Source organism: Eleutherodactylus coqui, chromosome 11 (assembly GCF_035609145.1).
Source record: "Eleutherodactylus coqui strain aEleCoq1 chromosome 11, aEleCoq1.hap1, whole genome shotgun sequence".
NCBI lineage: Eukaryota > Metazoa > Chordata > Amphibia > Anura > Eleutherodactylidae > Eleutherodactylus > Eleutherodactylus coqui.
Window position 1 is genome coordinate 128,936,955 of NC_089847.1, and position 14,128 is coordinate 128,951,082.

Genomic DNA, 14,128 nt, shown 5'->3' on the forward strand with positions numbered 1-14,128 from the left:
AGTGCAGACACCGGGGAGATGTCAGGGGTGACACAGATTACAGCAGCTGCTGCTGGACCGGGACTACAAGTGAGTAAGGGGGCTTTCACACGGGATGACCTGTTGGGCTATGATGCCAGGCAGGTCGTCCTAGGGATAATAGTTTCTGTGCTTTTACACAAAAATGACCATCGCTCGGTGAATGGAGGCGGAACGGCCAGGAAACATGCCAGCCCTCCTCCATTTACCGTAAACAGGCAGTCATTTATGAATGACCAATGGTCTGTTTACACGCTGATCCGTAGTTCAGTTTTATGCATGCAGAAACTAAACGATGAATGAGAAGCGAACAAATTCTCACTCGCCGTTCAATCCGGTCGTGCATTTACACTGAATGGTAATCATTGAGATTCCTGCTGGCTGTCCGTGTAAAAGGGCCCTTAGATTGGGGACGGGACAAACCTCCTGCCACCCGGGACTGCAGGACAGCGTTCCAAATCTGTAACTGTCATGTATTATCCGGGATGGTTGGAAGGCATGACCACTGCGGGGCACAAAGGGTGTGGCTTAGCACAGAAGGGGCGTGGCCAAATGGAAAACCTTTGCCACGCTACACGTGACACTAAAAGTTCCCTCTTCTCATTGTCCAGAAGTTGGGAAGTCTGCAGAACGGCTCCGTCTTATGGAGTCACTTGGCTTTTTTCCTGACACTTCATGGTGAAGCGTTCACAATCTGCACCGTATAAGAAGTGGAGCATCATTTTTTTCCTTCCATTAAAGGCATGTTCCCATGTTGGCCAAACATAATTGAGATGAATATGAGGAGGCCGGGTATCTGGGCTGACAAGAACTGCCAGGCTGGACTGAGCTACACTGTTCCCATAACTCCCATAGAGTCCTGCCTACAATGTAGCAGAGTTGGTTGTGTTGTCTCTGCAGCTCCCAAGTTACAGGAACAGTGTAGCTGTTATAGCTAATATATATCTATTCATGAATGAATAGCTAAGGGCTATGTGTGATTGGCTGAGCGCTCAGCCAATAGCTAAGCAGTAGCTGCTATTGGCTGAGCCCTCAGCCAATCTGCACAGCCCTTTCAGGAGGCGGGGATTTTTAAATCCCCGACTGCTGAAAGAGCTCAATAGCAGTGTCGGGGAGCCAGCGGGAGGACGCGGCTGAGAGCAGGAGAGGTGAGTATAATTTAAAAAAAAAAAAATTCACACTTTTGGCAGATTATTGGGCAAGGGCTTATATTTTAAGCCCTTCCCCAATAATCATTCCACGGGGCTTGCCAAAGCAGTGCTTTCAATGGGATAGGCAGCTGTGCCGATCCCATTGAAAGCAATGGAATAGAATGCCAGGGAATTCTGCCACAGCTGTGACAGCAGTGACAGCTGTGGCAGAGGATTCCTTCATCCCCGCGGTCTCCGCAGGGATGAAGGAAACTCCTGCCACAGCTGTGGCAGAAGTCCGCGGCATTCTTCCTATGCTTTCAATGGGGCTAGCGCTGCTGTCACTAGCCCCATTGAAATCATTTGCAATATGCCGGTTCTATACCGGCCTCTTTCTTGCGCTGCAATGCGAGATTTTTCTTGTGGCCTTGCAGCGCAAGAAAGAAAATATTGCCAGTGGGTGGGAGCCCTTATAGTGGAGCTACAGGAACAGCTGTTTCAGTCCTCTTAACCTCCCCCCCCCCCTCCACCCCCTTCCCGACTACCGAGTCCAGGGTCCAGGATAGGAAATGGGTGCGGGTCCCAGAGGAGCTGTGGTAGCCATAAAACCCCTTTAAGGGATGTGAAGATGGCGACAAACAAGCAGCCCGGTCCGGTTGTTCTTGCTGCCTTCATGGCTTATTTCACACCAGATAGAACTGTTTCCCAACCACCAATAATTGGAATAGTCGGTTAGTTTAGAACAAGTATTTATTAATATCTCCTCTCTGTAATACCGCCGGTTGGCAGCAAGAGGAAAAAGAAAGGTTTATTAAGTCTCTTCTCGGTCCGCAGTGAACCCAGATGTTGTCCTCCGCAGGTCACCGTCCCGGTCTCCAGAAATAGTGGTGGATGGGTAGAGCGCTCTGGTTCCAGGGACGCTCCATGCCATGGGCTTCCTTCTCTGAGCTCCGTAGCACCAGCCGGGCGGCTGTGCATTCGCTTCTTGTCCGGCTTACTTCAGTGTTATCCAATGTCTGTAAGCTGAGGGAGAAAATGCAAGAAATAAAATAAAGCAGATATAATGGAAATCGTATGTTTCACACGGCTTTAGCATTGAGGCATCTACAGTTATGGGGTCTGGTACTGGTCAGGGAAGCCCAGCAACTAAAGGTCCTGGCTAAATGATAGTCTGGAGTCCTGTACTCACCCTGCAGCGTCCTGTAACAGCAGCCTTGTCTGGTTGGAAGACCTCCAATGGCACCAACAGACAATGTAGAGGTGGCATAAATCTGCATTCTGCCTTTGTCACTGGGCACAATCAAGCACCTTCTGGTTGCCAAGTTGGCATTGGTATATTGCCATCTCGAAAGACAACAAGTTCGGATACGGCTTTAAAGAAGGACAAGTGGGTTGATACAACGCAATTTATTTGATAAGATAATAAATGAACAAAATTATATAAAATGGATGATAATTAAACTAATTAACATAAAATAGGTCCGCATATTAACACTAATCGCTTCAGTTATGCACGCTGCCGATTCCAGCCAATGAGGTGGCTGGAATCGGCACCACGTGACTACACAGCGTGCACGCGCATTGCCTTCAGCAGCCGTGCACTACACAGTACAGTTAAGCAGACGTGCACTACACACTACACTTAAGCAACACGGGGTTAGGTTTAGGGTTAGGTTTAGGGTTAGGTTTAGGGTTAGGGTTAGCTAAACCTAACCCTAAACCCTAACCCTAACCCTAAACACTAACCCTAAACCTAACCGTAAACCCTCAAACTAACCCTAAACCTAACCCTAAACCTAACCCTACACCTAACCCTAAACCTAACCCTACACCTAACCCTAAACCTAACCCTAAACCGTAACCCTAAACCTAACCCCGTGTTGCTTAAGTGTAGTGTCTAGTGCACGTCTGCTTAACTGTACTGTGTAGTGCACGGCTGCTGAAGGCAATGCGCGTGCACGCTGTGTACAACTATCTATACAATTGGTTCCGCGTGTCTGATGTTTTCTGGTCATTGATGGTCTCCTGGTATAAATGGCCGAGGTCCTGGGTGCCTCTGATATTCTAGGGGGTGCAGATGGTAGCACCAGCCTTATTTATGTTCTTCTGGTATAGATGGGAGAGGTTCTGGGTACAGATGGTAATACCGGCCTCACTCTGATGGTATATACGGTGGCGTTATTTTGAGCTCTTCCAATTCTTTGCAGTCAATAACTTTAAAAAAAGGATGTGATCTTATGCAGCCGTTGGTTCCTAGCCGTTTTCTTGGGTCTTTGTACAAAAGCTCCTTAATTATTGGTTCAGTATCAGCATTAAGATGGTATCTTGGTAAATCTGCAATCTTGGATTTGAAGCTGTGCCGTCTGGTCGTTAACTGGAAAATAATAAAAGTGAAAAATAGTCAGTGGCAAGGTTATATTCATACCCTGCGAGGACCTCTGGGGCCACGTATCCAGGGATCCCGGCATACTCTGTAATGCCCTCGGTCTGATTGAGCGCCAGGCCAAAGTCCGCTATCTTTAGATGGCCGCAGTTGTCCATTAGAATATTTTCTGGTTTAAGATCCCTATGGATGAAGCCCTTGGCATGTAGAAATTGGAGGCCGGATGTAATTTCGGCAGCGTAGAAGGCGGCGCTGTCAGTAGGGAGTGGTCCGTGCTTCTTCAGATGGCGATGCAGATCTCCGGACGCAAACTCCATCACAAAATACCACTGCTTGTCAGTCTCCAATGACAGTGGGCTGTGGATTAGGAATGGACTTTCTGCCGCTAGTTGGAGGATCCTGTTCTCCAAGTGAAGGCTCTCCTCTGGTGTTGATGACTCCTTTAGGACCTCTTTTATGGCCATGACTTTATTGGTCGTCTTGTCTATGCCTTTTGTTACTTTGCCGAAACTGCCTTGGCCGATCACACTTATAAAGGTGAATCTTTTCCTAATATTGGTGCATCTTCTGACCGGTCGGCTCTGAGTGCTTGATCCTGGCCTGGGCTCTTCCGCTTCCTGTAAGATGCACTTCTTAAACTTCTTCTCAGGTCTGTTGATGGAATTCACAGACCTTTCTCTCTTTCTCCTATCTTTTCCAGACTTTTGGCCACGCTCCTTCTCCCGACATGGCCTCTTCTTTGGGGGCTCTGATGGTCTTGGCTCCTCTCTATCCCTCTTCTTCCCTCCCCTTAATCCCATATCTGCAAAATCGCTCTGTATATAAACGCACGTCTGTCCGCAACGGTTGCCAATACAGCTCTGAACATGCCAGATACAACTCTGAGGAGCACAGCAGATGGAACCATGTTGTTCATAGGAGAACATTGTGTGTCCCTCGTCCAGTGCACATATGAATGACCGATGATCCAGATCTGCCATGTGTCCGCTGAAACAAATAACCCAATAAGAAACAACTGCTCAACAATCCACTGTCCTCGCCTTTTATAAACTAACAAAAAACGCAACCGCCACCCAGTGTCTAAACTTCCGAACTGTAATGTGCTTGCTATAACTTGCCCACAACCTTCAGATTCAGCCTAACATAGGACTTGTTTGTGTCCAACTTCCAACTGCCCAGGTGGTTTATACCTTCCTCGCCAGCCCCGCAGTCGCTACGCCGATCCGAAAAGAATTCGTACCAAACTCCTTGGCTTGTAAGCCTGCTCTGACTAAAGCCACACGCGACCCCGCTGAAAACTGAAAACCCGTTACCTGGAGGCCCGACGCGTGCACTAGAAAATAGTAGGAGGCTGCTCTTTGGGAGAGGTACTATTTTACTAACCAAACAAAGCACCATCCCGAACCCAGTGCCATAATGGAAATCCATTCCCCCCTTCCGTACACATCTGTTTTTGACCGTCCGATGCATACCCGGACCTTGCCCTCATCGACTATCACATCCATCTGCCGAAGGACCCCAGCTTGCTTCTGCTCATAGACACCAGCTCGCCTATCCTAAGGGCCGCAAAAAAGGGTAATGCAAAACCCATCCGAAACAAAAGCGTCTCCAACGCATCCATAGATGTAGTCTCTAAAACGTTTAACAGCGAGACCATTACTGGAAAAAAAAATTTGCGCAAATCTGACGGCATGTCTAAAACCGCCGACCCCGCCGCATCCCCCTTTTGTAGTACCTCTCCCATATAGCCCAACCACCTTGTCCATACTGCACTGTAACTTTTTCAAGTGGCTTCAGCCAACGAGGCTTTCAACAATTTTAACAGTTCTCCTCTGCCACACCCCATACGAAATTAGGGCAACATACCCCTTCGGCCTCAACCGTCTGGTGGAGTTCCCTGAAAACCACCTACTGTGAATGAGACAAAGCGTCAGCAACCCCATTCTCCAAACCCGGTATATGTTTTGCTGTTAAGCACACATTCCATTGTAAACATCTCATAACCACGTGCCGCAGCACCGCCAACACCGTGGGTAAGAAGAGGATTGCCTGTCGATCACATGCATCATCGCTTCGTTGTCCGACCACCAACAAATGTTTTGATTTCTCAACTCCATCCCCCATACCTCCAAAGCCACCGCATTTGGAAAAACTCCAGTAGCATTATGTTTTTGACCCATCCTCTCTATCCACACTACCGGCCAGGAGACCCTGCACCAATGATCCCGAAAAATCACTCCGCATCACTGCCGCATCCGATAAAAAAGGCTGAGCTCTGGACCCGATGCTTCCTCCCTCAGGCAGATCACCTGCCCGTTGAAGAAATGCAGGAAAACTTTCCATATAATGGTGCTCCGCTTTTATCCCCACGGTAGCCAATGATAGCCAGCAAGCGAAACCACAGCCCAATGGAATCACCTTACACACAAAATTTAGCAGGCCCAAAAGCACCTGCATCTGGCGCAGTGTGACCTTTTTTGCACTTCCCACTTCGTCCATTATCCGCTTCAGGGGGGATACTTTGTCATCCGGTAACCAGAAAACCATGAAGCCTGTGTCGATTTCTATGCCCAAGAAGACTAAGCACGACACGGCCCCACCTTTTTTTCTTCCGAGAGCGGGATGCCCAACTGGCCCATTAACCTCTGAAATGTTAACAAAAAGGCACAGTCTGTCGATGCTTTGGGGCCAAGAAACAAAAAAATCGTCTAGATAGTGTATTACCCATGTTAAACCCATCTTGTATTTTAACATCCACTCCAGGAATGGACTGAATAGCTCAAAATAAAAACACGAGATTGAGCAACCCATCGGTAAACACATAGCTCCGAAAGATTGCCCGTTGAGCCTGCATCCTAACAAATGGAAACAGTCAGGGTGCACCGGCAGTAGGCGAAAAGCCGACTCAATGTCAACCTTTGCCAAATGAGCCCCTGCTGCCTGTAACAACTGTACAGTCTGGTCAAAAGACTTATAGGAGACCGCCGCCTGCTCTTTTCATATGCCATCATTTACCGACTCCCCTTCGGGAAAGGATAAATGATGAATCAGCCGGGATTTGCCTGTTTCTTACTTGGGAACCAGTTCCAATGGAGAAACCCGCAAATTCACGAAAGGTGGTTCTGGGAAAGGTCCAGCCATGCGGTTTAGCTCCACTTCCTTTAGCAACCTTTCCCTAACTAGCGGTGTATTGTCCGACGCAGATTTTAGATTAGCACATAGCATCTTGGGCCCTGATGACATCGGATACTCTCTACCTCACATTGAAATGGAGCGCTAGTGCGCTCGCACGACCGATGCTCCATTCAGTCTCCTCCTTGCTGCGACAAGTAAAGTTAGACATGCTGGTATTTGGCGAAGCGAAGACATTAGTTTTAATGTTTTCGTTTTCACAGGCGTGTTTCTCGTGCGATATTCCTACGTCCTTGCCCTATCTTTCTCGCACGTAGTTTTCATATGTACGAGAAAAGATAGGTCCGGCCCTGTCATTCGGTAGAAAAAAAGACTTGATTGCTTCATGTGCAAATATGTTCCGTAGCGGCGAGCTTATTTGCGCATGTGTAGTGGCCCAGTACATCATCCTGGTCCCCTCCATAATTGTCATACATGTTTGTCCTATGTTGATGCACTGTGCAAACCTGTCATTTTCAGTGTGTGTGTTGCACAGCTGCAGCGCTTGAGAGGTTAACCTTTAATAAAATTCAAAGCCTGCATGTAAATGTATCAAGTCTGTCATGTCATGTGGTATTAGAGAGTTTAGAAGAGTCAGTAATTGAGAGCAGGAAAGGAATTTGGAGTCCATCTTCTAAGGCTGCTAGAGGAAACACAGACACATGGGGGCACCTTCAGCCCTTGTGTGTTGAAGATGGAGGAAGAGGAGAGATTTCCCGTATGGCTTATGAGCTAGATGTGAATGGAGTGAGCCCCCAAGAGTGAGAGAGAGCATCTGTGAGTTCTAATCTGTGTTTATTCAAGGCCAGTGCAGAGGTACTATCTCTTCTGTTCTCTCCTATGCGGCTGTCTGAAGTCTGGATAACCGCATAGAGGTATACGCTTTATCACACCCACGCGTCTCCAAGGCTGGATTGTAGTAGACATCATGATTAATATAAAATGTCTATTGATTTATATAAACCCAAATGTATTTTGTTGTTGTAATGACTTTTAACTCTGGAGTTTGATCGACACACAATCTAATCATAGTATTTAGTAGACAATGGGATGGTGAAGGATGTCTGATCTAATGTTGACTAAGTACATAGAAATTGCACAAGAAACCTCTAAGAGTTAAGGGCTATAGTGTTATGTGTATATCCTGTGGTCAATACTGTGTGTTTACCTAGCCCCCTTCCACTCTTCAAACACAAGCTAGTTGACAAATCATTTGTCAACTACACAGAATTCCTTAAGGCTGTCTGCATGCTAAAGAATACAAAGTCCATACCTTGGCGGACGTGAGGACGGGAGGGTAGGGAGGCGGGAGACTCTGTATAATCTAGCGAATAAGAATATATATATGTTGGTGATGTAATCTGTTAAACGCCCATAAAGGGCAGGTGTTATCCTTTTTCAATAAAAAGGCCTGTCTGGACGTCTCTGCCAGAGGAGCCATTTTTAACATGAGATTCATACCTTGTGTTTGACTTGGTCAGTGTGCGCATACTGCTTCCACACAATTAGGAAAGCTGCAGAATACCCTGAAGCCTGCTGGAGAAAACCCTATTCCAGCTCAGTGTCGTCCCTTGGTGAGCGGTGGATCTGTGAGGTCACAGCCTGGAACGTATAGAGACCGGCAGATAGCACGCGGAACTCAGGGGCCCAAAAACTACAGAACACGGTAAGATTGCTTTATCTACCTGTGTAAAAACTGATTTCTAACTGCTAAATCTGCCTGTATCTGATCCAGACTAGACCTTCACTGAAAGACAGGTAATAACTCTAGTTCTGTCCACCCGAAAAACCACCATGTTATCTGTCTAGGGGTATTCTGTATGCTGTATGCTGTTGTGTCTGAGACGGTTAAAGACTGTGTACCTAAGACCAAGAGACAAATTCTGTGAGGATTAACCTTTTGTGTGTAGAGGGGCGGACTCGAGTGTATAGCAGGACATAGTCTGTGTTCCTATACGCTTTGAGGGTGCACGCCCGAGGGCCACGCTCCCCTAGGTAATAGGGCACGGTTGCTCTAATACGCTTGGAGAGCGGGCAGGTAAATTTGGAAAACGCGTATTCATTTTTGTATGATTGAGCTCGGTATATGCTCTTGTACAAAGGGAGGAATACGTGGGAATTTTAGCCGTGCGTTGTGACGGCTGACGGCTCCGGATACTGTTGAGGTCTTTGGTCACTGAATATAATCGTCAGTCTCTGTATAGTTAAATGTCCTGTCCAAATTGTGTTCAGGGAGTGTTGTTGGGGATTACAAGTGGAGGGTGGGCTGTTGCTAAGGTAGGTGAGCCATATACCTTGAGCCGTTGTGGGTATTCTCCAGTAATCCCGTCTGTACCGTTTGTTCGGTGTTATAGAATTAATGTGCATTGTGATCTGAGTGGGAAAGAGGGGTTATATTGGAAGGATTTGAAGAAAGCAGATTTTACAAGAGGAACATTACTGTGTCCAGAAACTTCGGATAGGATAGACTTGGTAGGTAGGATAGAGTTGAGCAGATTGAGAAGGTTAGGCATAGACGCAGGTTGTTTAGAAAATGGGGAACAAAGTGAGCAAGGACAAAGGTCATAGAGCTTGTGATTTGGTTGCTGAAAGGGAGGGAGCAGAGTTTGCTGAACAATGGGAGAGGATCAGAAAAGTTGCAGGATGGGAGAAGATTAGGGGTGGTAGATTACAGCCAGAACAATGGAGGAAAGTTTTGAAGGACAAAAAGGGGGCTCTGGCAGATAGGGGGGTGCTGCAGTCTGCTGAGGCATGGTATAGAGTAGCAAAAGGGATACACGAGCAGAGTTGGGTGGAGGAGGAGGTAAAGGAGGGGGGGGATGTGTATTACTTGTATCATGAACAGTGTAATGCCTTTGTGTCCACTATACCCCCTCCCTATGATGGCGGCCATTCCTGCTGGACTTGCCTTGTTTGTAATGTTCAAAATCCCACATGGCGTGAGGTCTGCAGTAATTGTGGGGCGCCCCGCCCCTACCGTGATGTTACTTCTTCCTTTGTGTCCACTTCTAGTGTCGGTAACATCACTTCCGGTCCCTCCCCATCAGGGACAGGACCTGGCCCCGCCCCTTCCTCTGGCAGCCATCTTGCCTCACCTGGCCCCGCCCCTTCCTCCGGCGGCCATCTTGCCTCACCTGGCCCTGCCCCTTCCCCCGGCGGCCATCTTGCCTCACCTGGCCCCGCCCCTTCCTCCAGCGGCCATCTTGCCTCACCTGGCCCCGCCCCTTCCTCCAGCGGCCATCTTGCCTCACCTGGCCCCGCCCCTTCCTCCAGTGGCCATCTTGCCTCACCTGGCCCCGCCCCTTCCTCTGGCAGCCATCTTGCCTCACCTGGCCCCGCCCCTTCCTCTGGCAGCCATCTTGCCTCACCTGGCCCCGCCCCTTCCTCTGGCAGCCATCTTGCCTCACCTGGCCCCGCCCCTTCCTCCGGCGGCCATCTTGCCTCACCTGGCCCTGCCCCTTCTTCCGGCGGCCATCTTGCTACACCCGGGAATCCTAATTCTCTGACATCCCTGTATCCAGTGCTGCATGCAGATGGCTCTTTTCATGTGCCATCCAACACTGTGCCTCTATCCCTAGAAGGCACTGTAGAACAAGCTAACCAGTTCAATTCTGGCAGCCTTCCCCTCATGATGTTAGGGGAAGATGGTTCCCCGAGCGTTGCCCCTGGCTACGGACTCCATCCATGGGCAGATCCATCCCCCGCTAGTGCCAATGTAGCCCGTAGCCTCCTGGGGGAGTTCCAAGGAGTACAGAGAGATATCCGAAGTGCGCAGGACCGCCTTGAATACTTCATTAACGCAAGTGGAGACCAGCGGGCCCGGATGCCAGGGCCCGCACGTTTAGCCCACAGCCAACAGCCTCCCAAGTCCGCAGGAGTCCGGCTTCCAGCCGATGCTCCTGTGTTGTATGTTTCTTTTACTCCCACTCAGGCGTCTACCCTTAACACCAGTCTCCCTGACCCGGAGAGACAGCCGATGCCTTTTTACCGGAGACTGGTGCAGATTCAGAAGAATTTTAGTGCTACCTGGAAGGACCTCCAAGCCCTTACTGAAGTTAAAGCAGGAGACACCTACTGGCCAGTGATTGAAAAGCACCTGGACCCACTGAAGGTGGAGAGCGACGTTACATATGAATCCGGTATCCAGTTCTGTGAACAGATCAAGGTGTGGGCCCAGGATCGTCTTGCAGATCAAGCGACCACCATCCAAGACGTCACCCAGGAAAAGGGGGAATCTGTGGAGAAGTACCACACTCGCCTGATTCAGTTGTTTAATGACCTAGGCTTCTCCACGCAAATCAAAGCGCATGCCCAAATGCTTTCATCTGCCTTTGTGTCAGGACTTCGTGAACCCATACGGAAAGGCCTCATCACATCTCGTCCGGAATACAAGACATTGTCCATGGATACGCTGTTACTGGTAGCAAAGGGGCTAGAAGGAAAAGGACACACACTTGCAATGCTGGCAGAGGACCCATCCCTGCAGAGATTTCGGGTGCCACAGCCTGGACAACCAGATCTGCGTACATGCTACAATTGTGGTCGCCCTGGACACCTCCGCCGTGACTGCCGCGCTCCAAGAAGGCGACGTTCCGGCCAAAGTACCAAAGAGCAACTTCCTCCCCCACCTCCTCCAGCCACTGACCTTCTACAATAGGACAGTGGCAAGCCTGCGTCCATTATGGCCATGTCTCAGCGGGATACCAACATTGATCTGCCGGGTCCACAAGCCCAGGTTACCCTCTCCGTTGCAGGCCGTCCCACTACCTTCCTCCTGGACACAGGTGCAGCCAGAAGTGTGATTAAGGAAGCGGATTTCCCTTTCAAGACCCTGCTGGACAATGTCGAAATCTTGACCATGGGCATAGAAGGACGTCCTACCTCTCACCGTCTTTCAAAACCCCTACGGATTGGCTCTCTCCCTAATGTGTTAGCACGGTTTGTGATCCACAAGACATCTCCGCTAAACCTGCTGGGAGCAGACCTGCTATCCAAGCTACAAGCCACCATCACTTATACCGAGGATGGAGGAATAAAGGTATCATCGCCTTTGTCGGAAGAAGATACGATGATTCTGGCATCAGAACCTTTACTCCTTGCAGTCAGCATGGAAAACCCTAATACAGTGCCGGCCGATGTCCTCCAGCGAATTCCAGATAAACTGTGGTCCAAAGGCCCGGAAGACATCGGTAAACTCCGAGTGCCACCCGTGGTAGTTAAACTGAAACCTGGAGCCAGCCTACCACGTCGGCCGCAGTATCCACTCAAGATTGCCGTCTCACAGGCTATCGCAGGGCAAGTGAAGGCACTCTTGGAAAATGGGGCACTCATACCCTGTGAATCTCCCTGCAACACCCCGTTGTTTCCAGTAAAGAAGAAGACACCCAAGGGGATGCCGGTGAAATACCGTATGGTGCAGGACCTCCGAGCAGTGAACGAGGCCACCATTTTGGACACACCCCTTGTGCCTAATCCACATACCCTGTTGGCGGGGGTACCGCCCACCGCCACATACTTCACAGTCGTGGATCTTGCAAATGCCTTCTTCAGCATCCCGTTGGACCCGTCCTGCCAATTTCTCTTCGCCTTCACCCATGATGGCCGGCAATATACATGGACCGTGATGCCTCAGGGGGCCCAGAATTCTCCAAGTCAGTTCGCGAAAGCCATTGCGTCTATCCTCGCACCATGGCAATCTGAACACACTACGGTGGTTCTCCTACAATATGTTGATGACCTCTTGCTGTGCGCTGATGACCTCCCCACAGCTGAGGCGGCGTCGGAAAGCCTGCTTTACTTCCTGGCCGACCAAGGTTGCAAAGCATCTCTATCCAAGCTCCAGTGGTGCTCCACTTCGGTGGTTTTCCTTGGTCACTGCATCACGCAGGGGGCCAGGCACCTCACCCACGAACGGATACTGGCAGTCCAGAGGATACAAGTGCCAAACTCTACGCGGGCGTTACAGGCTTTCCTTGGCCTAATCTCCTACTGCAGATCATGGATCCCAGAAGCCTCTCTACTGATGCAACCTCTGTACGATGCTTTAAAGACGGATCCATTTCTTCTAGGACCAGAGGCGCTTGCAAGTTTCTATCTTTTGAAGACAGCCATCTCCACAGCCCCTGCATTGGGCCTGCCGGACTATAACAAGGACTTCCACCTTTTTGTCAGCGAACGGCAGGGACATGCGACGGGTGTCCTTGCCCAATCTCACGGCCCCAGAATGAGGCCAGTTGGCTACTACTCTGCACAGCTAGACACAGTAGCCCGAGGAGGGCCCTCCTGCCTAAGGGCCGTTTTTGCTGCTCAGGTCCTGTTGGACAAAACCTCGGACCTTGTTTTGGGACACGCTTTGATCGTTCAAGCTCCTCATGACATCACGGCCATCCTCAATCAAACGCAACCAAAACATCTTTCGGCAGCAAGACACCTCAGACTGCAATGTTCGCTCCTCCTTCCGGATAATGTGACTCTACGCCGATGCCATATACTCAACCCCTCCACTCTCCTCCCACTTCCTGAGGGGGGTGTAGAGTCAGAAGAGGAAAAAGAAACAAATGATCCGGGGGTGCCCGAACATGATTGCTTTGAGCTTATGAAACAACAAACCTCACACCTACCTACTGTCCTAGATACCCCACTGCAGAATCCTGAACTTACAATTTTTATTGACGGTTCCAGGTACGCGGACAGCAAGGGAAGGTTTCACACGGGGTATGCAATCACTACGGAAGACACCATCCTCCAAGCTCAGAGACTGCCTTCAACGATGTCTGCACAAGAAGCAGAACTGCAAGCCCTGATTTCAGCCTGTAAATTGGCCAAAGGGAAGACTGCAAATATCTACACGGACTCCAGGTATGCTCTTGGAGTGGCACACGACTTTGGACTAATATGGAAAACCAGGGGATTCCTGACGACAGCTGGTACTCCAGTGAAACATCATGAGGCTATCGGAGAACTGATGGATGCGCTACTTCTACCTACCCAAGTGGCTGTGCTGAAAGTCAAGGCTCACGGAAAGTTAAATTCACCAGAAGCTAGAGGGAACTATCTAGCCGACAAGGCAGCTAAAGAAGCAGCAGCAGGTCCAGACGAAGGAAGTGAGACTCGAGTGGAGGATCAGCCAATGGAAATGGTCGCTCAGACGGGACCAGAAGTGTCTACCACCCCAGATGTAAGAACTCTTTCAGAAGCACAGGCGAGAGTTACGCCAGAAGAGCTGAAAATCTGGGAAGATAAGGGGGCTACCAAAGACAGAAGAGGGCTGTATCAAATCTCAAGGAAACCCTGTCTTCCAAGATCTCTGTACCCGGCAGTGGTACAATGGGCTCATGGACCCACGCATTTATCCAAAATGCTGATGAACGCCCTCATTCAGAAGTACTACGTGGCCCCTGGAATCTCGGTTCTGACTGACCGATAC

At 49.5% G+C, this 14,128-nt stretch overlaps 1 protein-coding gene across 1 annotated transcript in view; it reads left to right on the forward strand.

Annotated features, from left to right (window-relative positions):
* The window catches only part of TFIP11 (tuftelin interacting protein 11), a 115,300-nt gene that overhangs the window by 39,337 nt on the left and 61,835 nt on the right, over window positions 1-14,128 (forward strand). The window lies entirely within an intron of this gene.